The sequence below is a fragment of the Megalobrama amblycephala genome, linkage group LG20 (assembly GCF_018812025.1).
Source record: "Megalobrama amblycephala isolate DHTTF-2021 linkage group LG20, ASM1881202v1, whole genome shotgun sequence".
Lineage (NCBI taxonomy): Eukaryota > Metazoa > Chordata > Actinopteri > Cypriniformes > Xenocyprididae > Megalobrama > Megalobrama amblycephala.
Genome location: NC_063063.1, coordinates 7,985,679 through 8,001,350, shown reverse-complemented (window position 1 = coordinate 8,001,350; position 15,672 = coordinate 7,985,679). Strand labels below are relative to the sequence as shown.

Genomic DNA, 15,672 nt, shown 5'->3' with positions numbered 1-15,672 from the left:
AGAGGAGGAAGACAAAATGGCTAATACGAACAAAGAGTGAAGTGGAAATTCTCAGTAGGAAAAAAGAATCACTTAAGAGATCTCTATAAAAGCTAATCTTCCTTAAATGTTTCTCCTATAAAATTACATTAAGTGTAAATGGAGACTTTTACTTAAGTCTCTTAGATCTCAGATGCTGTGAGCTCTCAACCATGTCTCAATCCCTGCCAAGATGCATCTGCAATCAGAGATGTCAATATTAACTCTTCAAAATGAAACATTTCTTGTGAAGAACCTCCAAGATGATCTGAGCTATCCTATCCACACTGAAAAACAACAAGTAAAATTTACTCAAACAAGTTCATTCAGATGTTACAAGAACATTTTACAGACAAAATTAAGTAAAATCCTAATAACTAAGTGAAAGTGCTCGCATTATTCTATTTAAAAGGTTCCTAATTTTATTTTGGAAATCTCCTACAATACGTTTACATGCATACAAGGTATAAAAAAATTTCACACAATATACATTGCAGCATCACCTCTTTTCTCATAGTATCTGGAATTATTCGATAAAGGATCTACTCTGCTCTGATTGGTCAGAGGGTCCAGTGGATTATGATTGGTCTACCGCATTATCATATCTGAATTTCAGCTCCAGAGGCTTCCTCAGCACTTTTTCCACAGTGATACGAACAGTAACGATGGAGTCGGTTTTACCGTATCAATTCGAGCTTGAGTCCTCATCAAAGTGCATTGCAAAGTGGACTTGCTTTTGCAGAGCAGAACAGCACCTGCTTGACAAATCAATCTCTTCCAGGCCTCATCTACAACTACAGTGTTTGAGGGTGGGTCAAAGCAGACATTAGGTGTGTTCAACCTGAAGAGGCGCTGTGCAGACCAATCAGTGTATGACATCAAAGTACCACAAGACCGATTCAAAAGTATATGGAACCGTCTGCTCTCTAAACGCTCTTGTGGAACTTACACTTGATGGTGTATACTTGATCTCATACACCAATCGGTCGCAGTGCCACACCAAGTCGAACACACCTATTGTTTGTGGGCAGCCAGTGAAGACCATTGGATGGCAAAATGTAAATATGTTACAAACCTACGTAGGTTCATGCAGGAAGTAAGACTGGAATTACTGACTACTCGTTTCAGGCAGATCAGTTCTTTCTTCTTTGATCTTTGAAACTTAGCAAACCTTTTACTTTCACAAACAGCTATATTACACACTACATGAAAGGTAGCTGAAAAAGCATAACGGGGCACTTTAAGTAAAATTAACAAGGCAAATAAATATATACTGCTTGATATTACTTTATTTTTAAGGCAAATGTTAACATAAAATTACTTTATCTTAATTTCACATGATGTATTTTGACATTATCACAGCTTCTTTCAATGTATGAAAAAACAAACACCACTATTTTCATATGACTATCCTACAACCTAACCACGCTTTACTATTCAGCACAGTGGTAACCACAAAAACTTCAACAACAGAAACTCCAACATATGTCCAACGTACCTTAACATTGAAATCTAACTGGTCAATTTCAAAGTAACAATTTCAATCCATCCATGAAGTTTCAATTAATGCAGCAGTGACTTGTGTAGTCTCAACACAAATAAATAAAGTAAATGAAGTAAACTTTAATTTGAATTTTTTAAGGAACTGACCACAATTAAATTAAGTGGTGATAAAATGTTGTGTTGCTTTAACTACTTTTAATTAAGTAAATTGAAAAAGCTGCAAAAATCACTTTTTCAAGTGCACATTCCTTTTTGTTGGTAGCTACACTCAGTTAAAGGATTAGTTCACTTCAGTATTAAAATTTCCTGATAATTAACTCACCCCCATGACATCCAAGATGTTTATGTCTTTCTTTCTTCAGTCAAAAAGAAATTAAGGTTTTTGAGGAAAACATTCCAGGATTTTTCTCCAGATAGTGGACTTCAGTGGAGTACAATGGATTTAAGGTCCAAACTGCAGTTTCAGTGCAGCTTCAAAGGGCTCTACATGATCCCAGACGAGGAATAAGAGTCTTATCTAGCGAAACAATCTGTCATTTTCTAAAAAAAAAAAAAATTATATACTTGTAACGAAGTTCGTAAATATGGGAAGAAGGAGGCGGGAACCGGCGAACGTTGAACCAAACTTTAATACCAAAATAAACAAAGAACGAAACGAAAGTAATGCCGGCAGACCCTCGCGGACGTCTGCCGGCCACACAAACATAATAAACATAAAATAAAGTCCAGGCCTGGTCCTCTCTCGTCCTTCACGGTCGTCGCTCCTCCTTTTATGCCTCCGGAGCTCCTCCGTGAGACACTCGAGGCCGGCGCGCCTCGCAGGTGATGCTCATTATCACTCGCGCCACCGGCCTCGCGCCGTTCCCTCACGGCTCTCGCCCGCCCTGCTCGTCACAATACTTTTTAACCACAAATGCTCATCTTGCACTAGCTCTGCGATGTGCCACACATTACGTAATCACGATGGAATGGACACATGTGACGTTAGGCTGATTTTTGGACAATTTGGACCTTCAACCCACTGAACCCTGGTGAAGTCCACTATATGGAGAAAAATCCTAGAAAAATCCTTCTCCTCAAAAACCCTTAATTTTTTTTTTTTTTGACTGAAGAAAGAAAGACATAAACATCTTGGATGACATGGGTGTGAGTAAATTATCAGAAAATCTTAATTCTGAAGTGAACTAATCCTTTAACAGTCACTAGAGGCTGTAATTTAGTGCTAAATAAATGAAATAATCTTTTATAAGCAGTTAATGTGGTGGAGTGTTTGCAGTGCTGTTGTAGTGAGCTGAGTGGTTGTTATTGCTGGTGACCTTTTAATAAGAGTTAACAAGGCATGCAGCCAACGCTCGGCATATAAAAATCAACAATTGACATTTAACAAACAACAGCAAATAATTTTAGATTTAAAAAATATTAAACTCCACATCAGAAAACAAGTAACATTAACACTTTACAATGATTTTGAACAGACAAAAATTTGTTAATGTGTCATGTACTAACAACGAACAACATATTTATAGCATTTAATCTAGGTTAATGATAATTTATAAATATACTCTTGTTCATTTTAAATTAAATTGCTCATAGTAAATTAAATGAAGTTAATTTATACAACTTAAAATGTTAAAAATACATTAGTAGATTAGTAATACATGCTGTAAAAGTATTAATAATTTGTTCTTGATACCATGCATTACTAATGCACTGAATAATGCGTAGTCATTAACAAACTGACATCATTGTAAACTGTTGCTCAAGTAACTTAAAGGGTTAGTTCACCCAAAAATGAAAATGATGTCATTTATTACTCACCCTCATGCCATTCCAAACCCGTAAGACCTTCGGAGCATTAATGAATCAGCGTATCGAATCATGATTCGGATCGCGTGTCAAACCGCTGAAATCACGTGACTTTGGTGCTCCGAACAGCTGATTCGACACGCTGATTCATAATGCTCCGAAGCTTCCTGAAGCAGTGTTTTGGAATCGGCCATCACTATATAAGTTGTTATTTTGTTTTTTTGTTTTTGGCTGCACCAAAAATATTCTCATCGCTTTATAATATTAACATTGAACCACTGTACTTACATGAACTGATTTAAATATGTTTTTAGTACCTTTATGGATCTTGAGAGAGGATAATGTCATTGCTCCCTATGGAGGCCTCACTGAGTCATCGGATTTCAACTAAAATATCTTAATTTGTGTTCCAAAGATTAACAAAGGTCGTTACAGGTGTGGAACGGCATGAGGGTGAGTAATAAATGACAGAATTTTCATTTTTGGGTGAACTAACCCTTTAAAGTGACAACAAATCAGCAAAGGCAAAATACAGCAAGAGGCAGAAAAATGTGTTCATGCCGAAATGCATGCTGGGAACCCAAGCATCAATATTGTACTGTGGACATCAGCAGTAAATAAAAACATGAGATAACTGTAATACAGACACAAATAGTGCTGCTACATCAGTCATTTCCTGTTCATTGTGAAGTCACAGTATGCTATTTATGTATATTTAACTCCAATATATTGTAGAAGTACTGCTGTACAAAAATATGATTACAAGTACAAGAACAATTATCTAACAAATACACCAATTCATGCAAATGTTTTACAGTGTACACTGTAAACATAACCTTGCATCTAAACCTTACAATAAGGAGTAAATACAAAAAAAAAAAAAAAAAAACCTGGAGAGTGCACAATTCTAATAACTGGCTAAAGGATTTATGTCATGCTGTATAATCAGTTAGCTGTCACAGTGTTGGAAGCTAGTGTTTACTTCTCGCAAACTGGACCTCATTATCACAAGTGTCAACTGAAGTGATATATCTCGAGCTAAATGAGGACTCTGGATGACACTGGCACTTCAGTAATGGCAAGGACAGCAGTTTCATTAGTTGATCAGATGAAGGAAGAGCATAGGATGGAAACCAGCAGGTTCAGTAACGGTGATGAAGTAAAGTCTTGAAGGTCAATGCTCTCAAGCTAAGTGGAAAGTTGATTGGGTTCTTTCCAGTGCTTAGAAAGTGCTTGTCCAACAACGGGCACCAAAAACTAGAAGTACTGACATCCCTTTTAATGAAGACCTTTGACAATCTTGTCCTAACCCACCTTAGAACCTAGATCAGCTCAAGACATTCTGTGCAAGAACCATTTTGCCATGCACTTCATTCAGTGAGTAATCGAGCTGGCCTTCTGGATCAGCATGTTTAGGTGCTTAGAATCTGCTGAAATAGCATTGCTTCCTCAGCAGACCACAATGCAGAAAAGCATGCTGGATACTAGAGACTGGTAAAGCTACATGTTTACAGCCCACTGATATATGACTTGATTGCTTCTACACTGCCGGCAGGTGGTAAAACCACCAGAAATATTTGAGCACCAGAGGGCACCATTGACTGACAGCCAAAACTTTTATTTAAAATCACCCGATTCACAAAGTATTAGTTGCACAGAATTCATTTTTAGGGAAATATGTACGTAAATTAATTGTTACTTTGGATGTTATCTCTAGGTTATTTCAGGCAAGATTGGCAATACATAGAAATCATTATGATGGGTGTGTCTGCTGCACAACACGACACAAAATATATTTTGTTATGTACATAATTATGCAGGAAATATTAAACATGAACATACAGTACAGTCCAAAAGTTTGGAACCACTAAGATTTTTAATGTTTTTAAAAGAAGATTCGTCTGCTCACCAAGGCCACATTTATTTAATTAAAAATACAGTAAAAAACAGTAATTGAATATATTACAATAAAATAACTGTTTTCTATTTGATAATTTCAAAAGTAATTATTCCTGTGATGGCAAAGCTGAATTTTCTCTATCCAGTCTTCAGTGTCACATGATCCTTCAGAAATCATTCTAATATGCTGATCTGCTGCTCAAGAAACATTTAATGTGTACAATTGTACAAAATATTTGTGTACAATATTTTTTTTCAGGATTATTTGATGAATAGAAAGTTCAAAAGAACAGTGTTTATCTGAAATCTAATCTTTTGTAACATTATAAATGTCTTTACTGCCACTTTTGATTGATTTAATGTATCCTTGCTGAATAAAAGTATTCATTTCTTTAATTTCTTTTCAAAAAAAAAAAAAAAAAAATTCTTACTGACCCCAAACTTTTGAACGGTAGTGTATAATGCTACATAAGCTTTGTATTTCAGATAAATGCTGTTCTTTTGAACTTTCTATTCATCAAGGAATCCTGAAAAAAAAAGTACACAACTGTTTTCAACATTGAAAATAATCATAAATGTTATTGAGCAGCAAATCAGCATATTAGAATGATTTCTGAAGGATCATGTGACACTGAAGACTGGAGTAACGATGCTGAAAATTCAGCTTTGCATCACAGGAATAAATTACTTTGTCACACAGTTATTTTAAATTGTAATAATATTTCACAATATTACTGTTTTTTACTGTATTTTTAATTAAATAAATGTAGCTTGGTGAGCAGACGAAACTGTGGTTCCACTTTTGGAGTACTTACATCTGGGATTATTAGCAGAAATTGATTTGAATATAATAAACATTATAAAACAAGCCTCTATTACTATATTGCACTATATTTGCTATTTGTATATATTTCTTCATTTCAGGCCATACGCAGTCAGCGTTATTTCTCACAATAAGTTGTGAAGTGTGTATTTTATTTCCTGATGTCTTAACCACACCAATCTTACTGCTAAAGCATATATTTGTTATTATATTGATTAACCACACTTATTGTTGGATACTGCTAAAGCATATTATTATAACTTTATTGAGTAATTTGTACAAATAACAATTTAGTTGTATGAACAAAAGAAATTCAAGTAAAGCTGACAAAATTTCTTTGAGTAAATACAAATCATATGAATTAGTCACTGTTACATAATATATGTGCAGTTTACTTAATAATATTATGTTTATTACGAAAGGTGGACACATTTATTGACTTAATTAACAAAAGTCAGAATTGTGAGATAAAAAGTTGCAATTACCTTTTTATTTTTTATTCAGTGGCGGAAACAAGCTTCTATAAGAAACAGTATTGTATAACACAACATAATTACACAACCACTGTGAATAACTGTAAACGGTAAATTAAGTTATACCTTACAAATGTATTTATATTTCAAAATGAACACTTTAACATTCGTAATGCATATTTTGTTTCATATAGTTTACAAAAAAATGATAACACTTTATAAAAAGGTCTCATTTGTTAACATTAGTTAATGTATTAACTAACAGTGAGCAATATATTTTGGTTCCACTTTATTTTAAAGGGATAGTTTACCCTAAAATGAAAATTATCTCATGATTTACTCACCCTCAAGCCGACTTCTTCTTCAAACCGAATCTTCTTTCAGACAAACACAATCGGAGATATATTTAAAAATATCCTTAGTCCTCCAAGGTTTATAATAGTTGTGAATGGGGGCCATGTTTTTAAGTCAAAAATAATGCATCCATCCATAAATATAGTAAACCATATGACTCCAGGAGGTTAATAAAGGCCTTCTGAAGCAAAGCAAAAATATCCATACACTGTCAGAAAAAAAAAGGTACAGTGCTGTCACTGGGTCTGTACCCTAAGGTACAAAGGTAAATACTAACTAACCTTTAAGGTACAAATATGCACTTTTAAAGTACTAATATGTACCTTTAAGGTACTAATATGCACCATTTAGGGGTAAGTAAGGTACAAAGATGTACCTTTTTACCTTTGTACCTTAGTGTACAGCCCCAGTGACAGCACCATACCTTTTTTTTTCTGACAGTGTATTTAAAACTTTATAAATTCAAATAACTAGCTTCCGGCAGACAACCGTATGCAGAATGCGCAAGTCGATTTGTGGCGAAAGATATCCTTTGACCTGACACACAACGTAATGACGAACGCGGAGGTGCAGAGGATAGAGCAAAATAAATCACCAGTCACGGATTATAAGTCTAAACGATCATTTTTAAAGACAAATGTAGGAGGATTTCGATATAAGAGAAGAGGAGCTTAAATTTGTTGCACAGCCCTATTTGTTTGAACCGCGAGAGGCATCTAAGCTTACAATACTAATACATCTTGCGTCATACATCGCGTCAGAGGATTACTCATTTGGCGCAAGTCGACTTGCGCATTCTGCGTACGGTCATGGATATTATGGATATTTTTCTTACAAAAACACATTGCTTTGCCTTTATTAACCCCCTGGAGTCGTATATGGACTACTTTTTTATGGATGGATGCATTATTTTTGGCTTCAAAACGTGGCCCCCCATTCACAACCATTATAAAGCTTGGAGGACTAAGGATATTTTTAAATATATCTCTGATTGTGTTCGTTTGAAAGAAGATAGTCATATACACCTGGCTTGAGGGTGAGTAAATCATGGGATAATTTTCATTTTTGGATGAACTCTCTTTAAGGTGTCTGTGTTACAGTGTAATTATGCATTAAAGTACTGTGTAATAATAATTAACTACATGTACTTACTATAGGGTAAGTTTAGGATGAGGGTTTGGCTTAGGGTTAGTTGCATGTAATTATGCATAATTTATAGTTATTACCACAGTAACTTCATGTAACGTGTAACGAGGACACTAAAATAAAGTGTTACCTATATTTTTTACAATATTTATCAATCTTGGTTAATGTTAGGTAACAAAAATACAAAAAAAATTGTTGTTTATTAATGTTAGTTCACAGTGAAATAAGTAATGTTAACAACATTTGATTTTAAAAATGTATAAGTAAATGTTCAAATTAATAAATACTTTAAATGAAGTATTGTTTATTCTTAGTTCACATTAACAAATGTAGTTAACCTTATTGTAAAGTGTTACCAAACTTTTATACCATTTTCAAGAAAAGTTCAAATGAAATGACTCTAAAAATGTCATGTGGTGTAACAATCAAGAAACATACAAACTATACCTTGAATACATGTGCATCTTAATCATTATTTTCCAAAATGTTTTTACATATATTTTTCAAGGTCACAAAACTATTATTCATTATTAAGTTTTTGTGGAGCCACACCAAATGATATTTTACAACCTGAACCTTGTCATAAAAATATCAAATTATACTTTATTATAAAATATTAATGGTCAGTGGAGAAAATAATTCTAGGATATTATAATAAAAAAAAATTCAAATTTCTTAATACGATTTCATTTCAAGATTTTTTTTTTCACTGGACAGTTGTATCACCTTGACATTTTTTATTTTATGTCCTTAAAACATTTATCCAGATCAAATTTTACTTCAGAAAATGTAAAAAAGCTAACCACAGAAGAGGTGTATTCAAGTAATTTTATGAATTTCTTTTTAATGTATTTTTTTTTTAATAAATTAGTAGATAAAACTAAAAACAAACATCATTATCCAACTAGAAGAGATGCTTTTTACCCCAGTGCACTTCTTCATGTTGTGCTGCTGAAGCACTCTAGCTTGTCCCTGTGGAATTTCTTCTACTATATGCCTCATAAATCATGTTTTAGTATGTTTCCTTTATCCAATCCTGTGAAGCGAATTTAGCCTCTATGCGCTTCCAGTGACAGGATTCTGTTAATATTGGCAAATATAATTTCTAAAGTCAAAACCTCTTTTGTGACTGAGTAGACATCAGAAGACAGATAGCACATAGCTAAAACAAAATGTCCTGAGGTATGGCCGCAGCCCCAGAGGGAGTAACTCAACATTTAGGTCACTAACCTGTGAATAACAGTAACGTGTCCCAGGTTGCTGCACTATTTGTTATTCACAGAAAAATGGCAAGTTCACATAATTTGTCTCTTTTCTGTCTGCATGCTCATTCAGTGCAATCAACAGAGCTGGAAGTATCAGCTTTGAGCCAAGATTCTGTGCAGTGTAAGAGATTACAATGTGTTTATTCGCATGACTGCAAGTCGGGCACTGTGAGCTCATTCATTTAATACCAGAAACGTGCACCTTGACAGAAGGATGGTGATGTCTGTTAAAAGATGAACATTTCAAGGCGATGCTGACTCAGAAGGTACTTCCTTTAAATATATACTCTGGGGCATGTTTATTTAAAGGTGCTCTAAGTGATGTCATGCGTTTTTAGGCCAAAACATTTTTTGTCACATACAGCAAACATCTCCTTACTATCCGCTAGCTGCCTGTCCCCTGAACACACTGTAACAAAACGCGGTCTCTGTAGTTGCCACAAGCTCCGAAAACTGCAATAAAAACAAACTGGTCCAGCCTGGACCACAAAACATAATAAACATGCTCCAGCCAATAACCGACAAGAATGATTTTAAATGTGCGTTTCAGGAAGCACGGAGGGGAGGGGGAGGAGGAGGAGGAGGACGGAGGGTCTAGCTAGCCTCTGTTTTGTTTGACAACACTTCGAACGTCAACAGGAAGTTACTCCACCCAGGATCACTTAGAGCACCTTTAAATTACTTGTTAACATTTCACAATGAGGTTTGAATTTTTTACCATTAGTCAACACATTTAGGTACTGTGGGATTACAAATTTAAGAATCTGTTTAAGATCTGATAATCCTACGACCTGACATAACCTCACATGAAATACTAAGGTGAAGTACATTGTATTTAGCATTTTAAGGTAAAGATGACAACATCAGATGAATGATTCTGTTTAGCAAATTTTCCAGCAAGAGTTTTTCTGCCAGTTCTTGTTCTCTTTATTGAATGTCTAATGAGTCAGATTACTGAGATTCTCAACTTTTGTCGTTAATGGCTCTTGGAGCCCCTGTCCCTTTCTTTGAATAGTTATGCTGATTGGATTAGGATTTGCGGCACTCTAGAGTCTGGGGCAGGTTCCTATACCTGAATAGTTCATTTACATGCTTTGTTTAAGGTCGTCTCCGTGGTGCTTTGTCTCTATCCCTAATCACTGCCCCCTAAATTGTATATAAACTTCAATGTACACTGCCTTAGTTAGACTTGATGACTGCAGCTACCGACAGCACGTGTTCTCAATAAAGAATCCTGCTGAAGATACATCCAAGTCTCCTGGTCTTCGCTTCTGAGATTTCCAACAGTACTAACAACTTAACTAAAATGTACAACTAAAAATGTTTTAGCATATGTTCCCAACAAATGTGTGTAATAATCTGTTACAGCAAATAATTAAAAAAAAACACCTTCACAAAAAGGGCATTTCTTTGTTTCACACACTCTCTCTTCAACAGCGCAAGGGACAGTTCCCCGCCTCAGAGCAGCGACCTGCCTCACGCAGCATCCCAGTCTGTCGGCATGCATGGGAGGCCATTCCAGGAGAATCAAATTGGGTCCTGGACACGATCAATCAAGGTTACTCACTACAGTTTGCTCACAGACTCCCCCCCACCCCCGCTTAGAGGGTGCGGTCCCGTCTATGGCAGCGATGTTCTGAGAACCGAGGTAGAGAGCATACTGGCGATGGGCACAGTGGAGATAGTTTCTGCGACCCATGGCGAGTCAGGGTTTTACAGGCGCTACTTCCTCATTCCCGAAGAAGGATGATGCCCTCAGGCCCATCCTCGAAGATGAAGTAACCACACCCTCATGAGACGGTCATTCAGAATGCTAACCTTGAAACAAATCCTCTCACAGATTCACACAGGGGATTGCTTTTCATCAGGGGATCTGAAAGATGCATACTTTCATATCCAGACAGCCCCTCATCACAGACCATTCTTGGGGTTTGCGTTTGAAAGGGTGGCTTACCAGTTTACCGTGCTACCATTTAAACTTTCTGGGTGCAGTTTTCAACTCAGCCCAGATGTGGGCTCAAGACATTTTAGAGATTGCTGGGCCTCATGGCAGCAGCTTCCTCAGTCATTCTGCTGCGCCCTCTACATATGCGGTCGCTTTAGTCCTGGCTGTAAGCCTGCATCCCACCCCGTTCTTGGCGAACGAGACTCTTAAACCTCAAGGTGACCCAATGCTACGTCAGGGCTCTGGCACTTTGGAGGACCTCCAAATTATAAAAGTTGGGAGTGCATTTGGGGCTGGTCTCCAGAAGGAAAGTGGTCACGACAGACGTCTCCAACACAAGCGCACTGTGCGATGGCAGGCCAGAAATCTCAACCTGGTCAGGTCCGGAGCGCAGTTGGCACATCAATTGTCTGTAGATGATGGTGGTATACCTAGTGCTTAAGGCCGTTCTGCCAGACCTAAAAGACCAGTGCCGGTGGACACCTCCTCCTATGGGCACAGTACAACCTTCGCTCAGTGAGGGCAGTGCACGTGCCGGGCAGGCTGAACCAGAGTGCAATCTCCTCTCCCAAGTGGCAGGCTCAATTTGGCACCCCCAACCAGAGTTGTGGAGCCTTCATGTGTGGCCCCTCAAAGGGCGTCTTTGCGCCTATCGCAGAGTGTGCTGAACACCATTGCGGAGACGAGAGCCCATCTACAAGGTGCCTCTACGCCATTAAGTGGTCTGTCTTTTCTGACTGGTGTGCAGTCTGGAATCATGACCCTGTAACTTGTGATGTGGCATCAATCCTTTCCTTTCTTGTGTAGAAAGGAACGGATTGACGCCACATCACAAGTGACCCCCGTCCACGCTCAAGATCTGTTGTGCCATACCACACCCCCATTGCTGGCTAGTCATTTGGTAGGAACGATCTGACCAGTTCCTTAAGGGGACCTGAAGACTAGACCGTCTTGCCCCAATAAGGTTCAGATTTGGGACCAGTCCACCCTCCAAAGCCCCCCGTTTGATCCTCTACAGTCAGCCAGATTACGGGCACTCTTGCTTAAAACTGCCCTTTTTCTAGCACTGACCTCGGTTAAGCGAGTTGGTGACCTGCAGCCCCTTCCTATAATCGCATCCTGCCTTGAGTCTGGGCTGAATGACTGTAAGGTCATCCTTAACACTCTGAGGTCTGAAGGTATCGCCGGCGATACCACCGTGGTTTTTTTCTTATCAGTGTGAAAGAGAGTCAAAATACTCCGTCAATGTTGCACATACAATTAAGAGTTATACACCATTTTAATCTGTGGAATATCTTCTTTCATTTGTATACACTCAGAGTAAAAACAAAATGTTGTGCTCTTTGTAAAATAAAGAAAACTAACATGATGCGTGATCTCTCCTCTCCCTCTGAACGAAGTCCAATCTGATAGTTCTTAGAAAATGAACTGTAAGTGAATACTAATGACAAAAAAAATTACACTTATGTCTAAAAAAACGTTAAGATGTCAGGTTTTAAAACATGTAAGTCAAATCGAAAACAAACCTTCTGTGTTTATGTAATCTGTATGAAAAGAGAGCCATGTCAGAAGTCTGTGATTCAGCTCATTATCCGCTAATGCGGCCACGCCCACGGAGCCAGCGCTATTCAGACGCAAATTCAGAGGCAATACATGCATTCATCGTCTCAATCGTGTATTTATTGTCTTCAAAAGTGTTTTGAATAGCCATATTTAGCGATCTCTTGCCTCTGTTAGTTCCTTGATTGTCACATGATATTCCTCTTCTTTTACTGAGGCATTTGTGGACAAAAGGGGCAGAGCGCCCTCCGGCTGCAAGTATGAATGATGAAAACACAGTATCCAACACTCATAGTAATGACAATAAATATAGAATAATAAATATTATCTCTGTATAGAAAATTGATATAAACATATGAGAATCCATCAATATTTCTCCAAATGTGTATGCTTTTAAGCATATTAAGAAATTATGGTCAATATAAGATTTTAAGAGTCAAAATGTGAAGCTTGAGTCTTAGATCTTTTTAATGATGTATAGTTTGTCAACTGCACATCAACATTTAGGCTCTATAATATAACAAATATAGTAGCCTATATGAAATGCTCTAGAGGTAGGAATGTTCAGACGCTTTGCATCACAGAAATACATTATATTTGAAAGTATATTAAAATAGAAAACGATTATTTGGTTAGAGACTTGAGACTTCTTTTAAAAACATTATAATGGCATTATAATGTGTTCAATCTTTTGACTGGTAGTGTAATTTAACATAGGCCTATACAAAATTTTCTTCATATCATGTGCAATAATACGTGCATGCATGAGATCACAAAAATCATGTTTTTTTTTGTACTGAGTGGACTTTAATCCTGTTATTAGCATGATCACAGAGGGTTTTTTCACAGCCTACCTGACTGAAAGGCCTCATTAATATGCAAGTCATTTCAGGTCATTATTATTCAATTCTTTTGTCTTCTCAGGTGAGAATCACCCATTATACATGAGGATTCCCGCCTCCTCGCATACTGTGTTTCTTGACCAAAAGTGTCTTAGAAAATTTAAATCTCTCTATTGTTTTATATGAAGGAGTAGGAAGGATAATTTTTACTTCATTCTGAAGCAAAAACTCTAGTCTACAACCTCCAATACCTAGAAGTCTTATGAACACAGATTTAATATACTTTTTTTGGCCTTATTTCAGTGACTTAAGTTTTTTGTTTTTTCAATAACCACGCATAAACGTTATTCCTTCAAAAACACAAACATGTACATACATGTTCCTCACATATTATGGTAGCCTAGTTTGTGCTGAATACAGTGTAATGACACTTTTTCCACTAATATGTTTATGAACAACTGAAAAAAGCACAAATGTCAGGGCATGTCAAAACTTCTCCAGGGCCCCAAAAATCCTCAGACCCCTGAGGGTTAAGTGAAGGCATGGTTATGTACCTAAGGTGCTCTCCACTCCCATCAGAGCACAGATCTTAGGGTGTATATTAAATGCTCCAGCCACTTCCAGATATCGGAGCAGCTTTTTGTGTGCTTCGAAGGCACAGACTGTCACTTCAGATAGTGGACATGATTGCGCTGGCCTACAGATCACTCAGCCCTGCAATGTCCTATTGGAGTGAAGGCCCACTCCACCAGGGGAATGTCCTCCTCCTGGGCTTGGTCAAGCGGGGTGTCTAATAGTGACATCTGTGTGGTGGCTATCAATGCAATGTGAGTGAAACGTTATCGAAAATGAACGTGTTGGTTACAACCGTAACCTCACTTCCCTGAGATAGACGGGAACAAACATTGCATAAGCTTGCCATGTTACAATGTTATAATGCTTGCACTGTCAGCAGTCACTTGCCCACTTCCTTGGTCGAAAGATTCTGATGAAATGGCACTCGGCGTCGGCTCATATATGATTAATTCAGGCTTCAGTATTTTCAGTGAATGGGATATTGACACAATGTTCATTCTCGTCGATTTTATGGAACCAAGGTTACGTTAGTAACCGAAACGTTCATTGTTAGTGCATGACACATAATGTTAACAAATTGAACGGTCCCACTTTATATTAAGCGGCCTTAACTACTATGTACTTACATCAAAAAATAAGTACAATGTATTTACTGGGTTCATATTGAATTGCAAAACACTTTTGCTGCTATTGAGGTGGGATACAGGTAAGGTTAGGGAAAGCTTTGGTGATATGGGTAGGTTTAAGGGTAGGGGTAAGGGTTAAGGGATGGGTCAACAGTGTAATTATAAATGTAATTACAGAAATTAATTACAGATGTAATTACATGCTGGTATTTTTAAAATATAAGTACAATGTAAAAACATGTATGTACACAATAAGTGCACTGTATCAAATGATTAATTAAATGTAAGTACATAGTTGTTAAGGCCACTTAATATAAAGTGGGACCAATTGAACTTTATTGTAAAGAGTTGCTAATTGCACACTTCCCTTTGAATTATTTCAATGGTGCCATGAGGTAAAATTTTAAATCTAAATTGATGAATACCTACAGTAAATGGACAAGCAATCTATCTATCTATGGTTTTAGTTTCTATTTTCATGCACATTTTGGTTAAATTTTTATACATTTATATTTAATTCATTAGGAACCAAGCATCAATGGTGTGAGGTCCCCCTTGTCATTGCTCCATTTATTTTAATTGTATTGCTTCTACATAATCTTTAAAATGTGTACCTGCTCTAAATTCTACTTACTTATCTTATGTTACTTGTCTCATCACCACTTTTTTCATCATCCCATCTCAACACAAGCTCCCCTTTTTCAGAATACAGAATTTCTGTACAGGAAGATGTGATCATCTCTCTGTTTTTGTCTTTCTTTTAACAAAAGAACATCATAACAGAACAAGGCATTGATTTTATTCAGGTGTAGCTGTCCAGAGAAATGCAATGATAT

General features: G+C 36.9%; 1 protein-coding gene across 3 annotated transcripts in view; it reads right to left on the bottom strand.

Annotated features, from left to right (window-relative positions):
* Positions 1–15,672, bottom strand: part of mpp2b (MAGUK p55 scaffold protein 2b) — a 63,319-nt gene that overhangs the window by 28,729 nt on the left and 18,918 nt on the right. The gene's annotated exons all lie outside the window — the stretch shown is intronic.